Source organism: Myotis davidii, unplaced genomic scaffold (assembly GCF_000327345.1).
Source record: "Myotis davidii unplaced genomic scaffold, ASM32734v1 scaffold1416, whole genome shotgun sequence".
Lineage (NCBI taxonomy): Eukaryota > Metazoa > Chordata > Mammalia > Chiroptera > Vespertilionidae > Myotis > Myotis davidii.
In genome coordinates, this window is record NW_006287806.1 from 727,535 (window position 1) to 734,724 (window position 7,190).

Sequence of the window (7,190 nt, forward strand, 5' to 3'; positions counted from 1 at the left end):
GATTTCCCTTGGGCCCCGGCTTCATCAGGAAGGAAGTCCGGAATGATGTCTGGAAGATGTCCAGTCTAATTAGCATATTACCATTTTATTATTATAGATAATTGAAGTTGAAATTTTCATCTACATGTGCAAAATCAAGTGAATTAATAAGTCCAATTAAATACCTCATAAAGTTCAATGTAGCATTTTGTAGTTAAGAAATCACTTTCACATTTATTATATTTTAAAATAATTTCATTAACTTAGGCATTTCACATGAACCCATATCCTTGCCCTCCAAACATATTCATGTACAACTCACAGATTTGTACAACTCAGAGATTTTTTTCATAATAGGCTCAGGTAATTAAAGCAAAGGTGAATTGTTTGGATAATATCTTCATTTTTCCATTTCAGATTGCATGAGTGCACACAGACTTAAAGCACTGTTTTTCTTTTCATTTAAGCTATACTTTTGTCAAATGCAGCCTACTTAAATTCAGTCTACTTTGCATCTTTATAGTAGTTTACCTTCCATCTTAATTTGATGTGAATCAATCAATTTTTTGGTTAATCCTCACCCAAATACATTGTTTCCATTGCTTTTAGAGAGAGTGGAAGGGAGGAGGGAAGGGGAGAGAGAGAGAGAGAGAGAGAGAGAGAGAGAGAGAGAGAGAGAGAGAGAGAAACATCTATGTGAGAGAGACAACAATTGGTTGCCTCCCGCACACACACTCTGACCAGAGCCAGGGATTGAACCTGAAATCCAGGTACATGCCCTTGACTGGGAATCAAATCTAAAACCCTTTGATGTGTGGGCTGATACTCTAGCCATTGGGCCAGGACAGAGTTATTTGCTGTATGGAAATTTTCCAGTCACTGGTTTCCTGGTTTTTCCTTAGCAAGATCCTTCCCAATGCTGCAATAGCAGTGCTATGGTCAGTTAGAATGCCTTCAGCTTTAAGTAACAAAAAAACTAGACAAAAGTGGGATAAGCAATGAGGACATTTATTCTCCTATTAACAAAAGTTCAGAGTAGACATATCCTCCGTAGGTCATTACATTGCCTCAGTGACATCATCAAGGACTCAGGATCTCCCCATTACTTTGTTCTAGCTTAGTCTTCGGGCTATTTTTCTTCATAGTCACAATATGGTTATCCCAAAACACTCAATGTCCAGTGGAATATGAGGCAGGTTATTTTTTTGCCTTATAACTTTTTAAGAAGGAAAATTTCTTTATCATATGCCTCCATCAGATCTTTGTTTATGTTTCATTAGGCAAAAATGAATCACATGCCCGCCTATAAATCTAACACTGACCAGTTAGATCACTGCACAGTTGACTCTTGAACAACACAGGTTCCAACTGCGCAGGTCCACTTATACGAGGATTTTTAAAAATAAGTACTGTAAGTTTATTTTCTCTTCCTTATGTTTTTTTTTTAAAATATTGTTTTATTGATTTCAGAGAGGAAAGGAGAGGTAGAGAGAGATAGAAACATCAAAGATGAGAGAGAATCACTGATCGATTGCCTCCTGCATACCCCACACTGGGGATCAAGCCCGCAACCCAGGCATGTGCCCTGACTGGGAATCACACCGGGACCTCCTAGTTCATAGGTCAGCACTCAAGCACTGAGCCACGCCGGCTGGGCCCTTATGTGCTGGGAGCTGGTCCATCCTTGCTGCTTGAGACAGTTGCTGCAGGGAAGAAACATCTGCACAGCATATGTTTCAGGGACCTGGCGTATATGGCATACTGTTCTTAATATGTTTGCTCCCGTCTACCTATGCCCATAAGAGACATGTGGTATTGTTATTTCACTGGTCAAAATGGACAGATTAAGAAATGCAGTTTTAAAATGCTTTTGTTTTGAAATTATTTCCTTAATTCTTGCACATGAAGGCAGTAAAGCACAGTAGGAGTTAAGCATTGCAGATTGAATCTCAACATTCCTTCAACTAGTTTCTTCTTAAAAAACACAGCCCAAATGGCTAGCCCTTTATACTGCTATGGAAATAGTCAGGTTTATAAATCGTAGCTTAATAACGATGAGTAAATCCTACTCAACTGTGGTTTAGGTAGGAAAATGACGAATATAATATGCTTTGCACAGTGTTGTTCTGGTATGTATTCCTCATTAAAATTTGTAGAAATTGGTATTTATGAAAGATGGAGAAGCCTAGTTCTAAAGCTTTTGGAAGATGCAAACATCTAAAAGAATATTTCAAAGAGATCAACCAAAGAACTTGTATGCGTATATGCATAACCCCATGGGCACAGACAATAGGGTGGTAAAGGCCTGGGGGAGGGGCAGGTGCAGGGCGGAGGGGGTCAATGGGGAAAAAGGGGGACATCTGTAATACTTTCAACAATAAAGATAAATTTTAAAAATACATTTCATTTTCAAAATTGAGCTATCAGCTGTTAAAGTATGTATACATTTTGGGGACGCCCTGTATTTTCCAGGTCTTATTAGCTTTATATTTTTTAATTTTAGTTAATAAATGTTTTTGTCACTAATTATTAGCCTTCAGTTGGAATGTTTTATTCCCAAATTTGACTTCATTACTGATAAACATCCTCTGAAATCAACACAGTCCAGCTTTTTAGAAGTTTTGTTTACATATAATTTGAATGCTTTTAATTCAGTGGTTTTTAGTATACTCACAGAGTTGTGCAATTATCACCACAATCTAATTGGAGAATATGTTCAGAGCCCCAAAAGAAACCCCATACCTTTTAGCAGACACTCTCCACTCCCTCACACCACCCAGTCAACAACCTAGTATTTGGTTCTAGGTTGCCTACTCTGGACATTTCATATAAACGGAATCATTTAATATGTGCAACTTTGTGACTGGCTTCTTTCAGTTAGCATAATGTTTCCTGGGTTTTCAATGTTGTTTCATGTATTATTACTTCATTCATTTTTGGAGCTATTATGAGTAATATTGCGATGAACATTATGTGCACATTTTTGTGTGGACATATGCTTTCATTTCTCTTTCAACTCACATACCTAGAAAGGAAATTGCTGGATCAAATAATACTTCCATGTTACTTTTTTGAGGAACTGACAAACTGTTTCCACAGTGGTTATACCATTTCACTTTCCCACCAGCAATGTATGAGGGTTTCAATGTATCCACATCCTCATCAACACTTGTTGCTGTCTTTCTTTTTTATTATAAACATTCTAGTGGGTGTGGTGTGGTCTCATTGTGATTTGGATTTCGAATTGATTGCATTTCCTGATTACTAATTTTGAACATCTTTTCTTGTGCTTATTGTCCATTTGTATATCTATAGAGACATGTCTATTCAGATCCTTTGTCCATTTTTTTCAATTGGGTTATTTGCCTTTTTATCATTTATTTGCAAGATTTCTTTATATATTCTAGAGTTTTTACAAATACATGATTTACAAACACTTTCTCCCATTATATGTGTTTTCTTTTCATTTTCTTGATGGTGTCTTTTTACAAACATTTTAATTTTAGATTATGATCAATTTATCTATTTTTTATTCTATTGCTTATGCTTAAATATCATATCTAAGAATCCACTGACTAATCCCATATCACAGCCACTCATTTCGCCTAATTAAACCTGTTTTTAAACACAATGGCTTCATTGATATAATTCACATAGCATAAATTCACAATTTAAAGTGTGCAATTCAGTGGTTTCTAGCATATTCAATCCTTTGCCCATTTTTAAACTGGTTTGTTTGTTCTAGGGTTGTAAGAGTCCTCTCTCTCTCTCTCTCTGTCTCTCTCTCTCTCTCTCTCTCTCTCTCTCTCCCCTAGCTACTTATCAGATATATGATTTATAAACATTTTTTCTTATTTTGTACGTTGTCTTTTAACTTCCATGATAATATCCCTTTTCACAAAAGTTTTTTTTAATTTTGATGAAGTCCAAATTCTCATCTATGTATCTAAATCAGTCATGGGTGAACTTCTGGGTATGGTCTATCCTGAGGCAAAATTCTTCTCCATCTGTAAACCTGTAAAGCAATTTATCTACTTCCAAAATGCAGTGGTGAGACAAGCATAGGATAGACACTCCCATTCCAAAAGGGAAAACTAGGAAGGAAAAAATGGGCCAAAGATTCCAAGCAAGCCCAAACCCAGCAGGGAAAAATCTGTTAGATTTCAAGGGCTGAGAAGCTCTGTCCTTTGCACTCATGGCTCTGCCCTCAGAGTCATTTTTCTTTCATTTTGTTTCTCTGTCCCTTTCAATCCAGGCTGGCAGCATTTTTGCTGATAAAACTTTTTCAAAAAACTTGCTGGTCTCCCACCCAATTTATAGAGACCCAAGCCATTAGACAAAATGGTTCCCCACAGATACTTTCTAGATATCCCCGTCTCTGTCCCTGGCTTCTGCTGAGATGGTTGACTGAACAGAAGTCACATGCCTAATCTCTCAGCAAGTTGTTGTCCAGCCACACGCTTGGCCAGGTTTCCAGAACACACTCTCCGGGTAAGCAGAGAACCTTCTAACCTGTCAGTCTGGTCCCATTGTGTTTAAGTTTAGTCTTTATTTTATCTTCATCTTAGGGAGCAAGGAGCAACCAGGCTGAGCCTTCCACACGTTGCTTCATCGGTTAAATATCTAAGCTCATTGCTTACAAATTCCACTTTCCTCCCAAAGATAGAACATAATTCAGCCAAAAATCTACCACTTTATTATAAGAATCATGTCTCCTCTGGTGCCCAAAAAACACATTTATCATTTCCACCTAAGGACTCACCATAAGTACATTTAATGTTCATATTTCTACCAACCATCAAGGCAATCAGTGATTTTTCTATCAAGGACCTCAAATTTCCTCCAGTTTTTACACATTACTCAATCAAAGCCAACTCCACGTTCTTACACATATGTTATAGCAACTCCTCACTCCCTGATACTATGATCTGTATTAGATTCTTAGGTCTGCAATAGCAAATTACCACTAACTGGATGGCTCAGAACAACCAAATGCATTCTCTCATACTTCAGGAGTCTAGAAATATGAAACCAGGGTGTTGGCTGGACTATGCTCTCTCAAAAGGCTCTATGGGAGAGTCCATCCTTGTCTCTTCCAGATTTGTGCAGTCCTGACAATCTTTGGCATTCCTTAGTTTGTACATGTGTGTCCAATCTATGTGTTCACCATCACATGGCATTCCCCTTTTGTGTGTCTGTCTCTTCACCTCTTCTTAAAGGACACCAGTCATATTGGATTAAAGGGCAACCCTACCTTGGTATGACCTCATCTTAATCATTACATTTGCAGTAGCCTTATTTCCTACAAATAATGTCACATCCTGTGGTACTAGGGGTATCTCAAACTTATACCTATCTATTTGGCAGACAAAATTCAAAACATGACAAAATGGGTTGGATTTTCTTTTTGTAGAGTCCTTGGGGTTTTCTAAATATAAGATTATGTTACCTGCCCATAGAAATAGTTTTTACTTCTTTTCCAATTTTGGACCCTTTTGTTTCTTTGGGTTGGACTAATCGCTCTGGGTAGGACTTCCAATCCAAAGCTGCATAGCAATGGTGCAAGCACGCATGTCCATGTCTTGTTCCCGATCTTCGGGGGAAAGCTTTCAGGCTTTCACAAGGGATTACAATGTTATCTGTGGGTTTTCCACAGATGACCTTTATCATGTTTTGTGTGTGTCTTTTAACAAGTGGGAAAAACAATACAGAAAATATACTACAGCTTCTGCAGAAACTGTGGTTTAAAGAGCCCAAGGGACCAAATTGATTATTTTTTCCTAAATTGTAAGTAAACTATAAAAATCCCCTTTGTGCAGACAGAGAGTTTATGCATTATACTTAAGTTCTAAAACCCATTGCAAATCATGATATTCGGGGAATTGCTGACACGACTTGAACTATACGGGCATCAATGTACATTGTGATACACATTCCTTTCATTTGCTTCATATATGGATGGCTCAGTTTCACTGTCTTCCTCCTCTCACTTTTGTCTGTACCACTTTCATCCTAACTGACATTTAAGCAATTCTGCCCCTTTTATCCATTTTGATATTGAACTTATTTCTAAATTATTTTTATTCTGAGAAATCTTTTCCCTTTACTTTTTCATTTTAAAGAGCTTCTGGTTTATATCAATCTGATGAAATAGAGCTCAATCTTTTGGTTTCAATTATAAAAGTTCTCATGGCTATCTTATTAAAACACTGCTTCTCCACTACAAGGAAGACATTTCATGAGAAAAAAAATGGTGATAAAGAGAACAAGAACTCAGGCAAAGTAACTACTCTATTATATCAACTTTTTATCAAATTTGGGTCCTCTGACATTCTACTTTTTACATGCAAGTGCTTTTAGCATTTTGTTAGTAAAGTCTGTTCATGCAACATATATTACACTCAAATATGTTGTTTTTGGATTTTTGCTTCAGCCTTACATTTTTTTTTTTTTTGGCTACAGAAATCAGCTTTTATTGAATGCATTACAAAAGAGCTAGTTTAGTCAAAAAGACCAAAGCCCATGTCATATCAGACTCCTCAGATGCTTCTTTCTTTGCTTCCACTTTCATCTCCTCAGCTGGGGCAGCAACGGTGAAGGGGGCAGGGCCTCCTGCTGGTGCAGCACTAGCTGCTGGGGCAGGTCCACCAGCCCCTACATTGCAGATGAGACTCTCAAGGTTGACATTGACCAGAGCCTTTGCAAACAAGCCTGGCCAGTAAGGTTCACCATTTACAGCATTTGCTTTTTTTAAAAAACATTATTTTATTGCTTAAAATATTACAAAGAATAGTACATATGTCTCCTTTTTTTCTCCCTTGACCTTCCCCTGCATCCCCTACCCCCAGTGTCTTGTGTCCATTGGTTATGCTTATATGCATGCATACAAGTCCTTCGGTTGATCTCTTACCCCTCCCTCCAACCCTCCCCAGCCCTCATGCTGTAGTTTGACAGTCTGTTTGATGCTGCTCTGCCTCTGTATCTATTTTTGTTCATCAGTTTATAATGGTCTTTATTGTCCATAAATGAGTAAGAGCATGTGATATGGTATTTTTCTTTCATTGCCTGGCTTATTTCCCTCCAACCCCCCAGCCCTCATGCTGTAGTTTGACAGTCTGTTTGATGCTGCTCTGCCTCTGTATCTATTTTTGTTCATCAGTTTATAATGGTCTTTATTGTCCATAAATGAGTAAGAGCATGTGATATATTGT

General features: G+C 37.6%; 1 pseudogene; it reads right to left on the reverse strand.

Annotated features, from left to right (window-relative positions):
• Positions 1-6,479: 6,479 nt before the first annotated feature.
• The window catches only part of LOC102768808, a 2,756-nt pseudogene continuing 2,045 nt past the window's right edge, over positions 6,480-7,190 (reverse strand).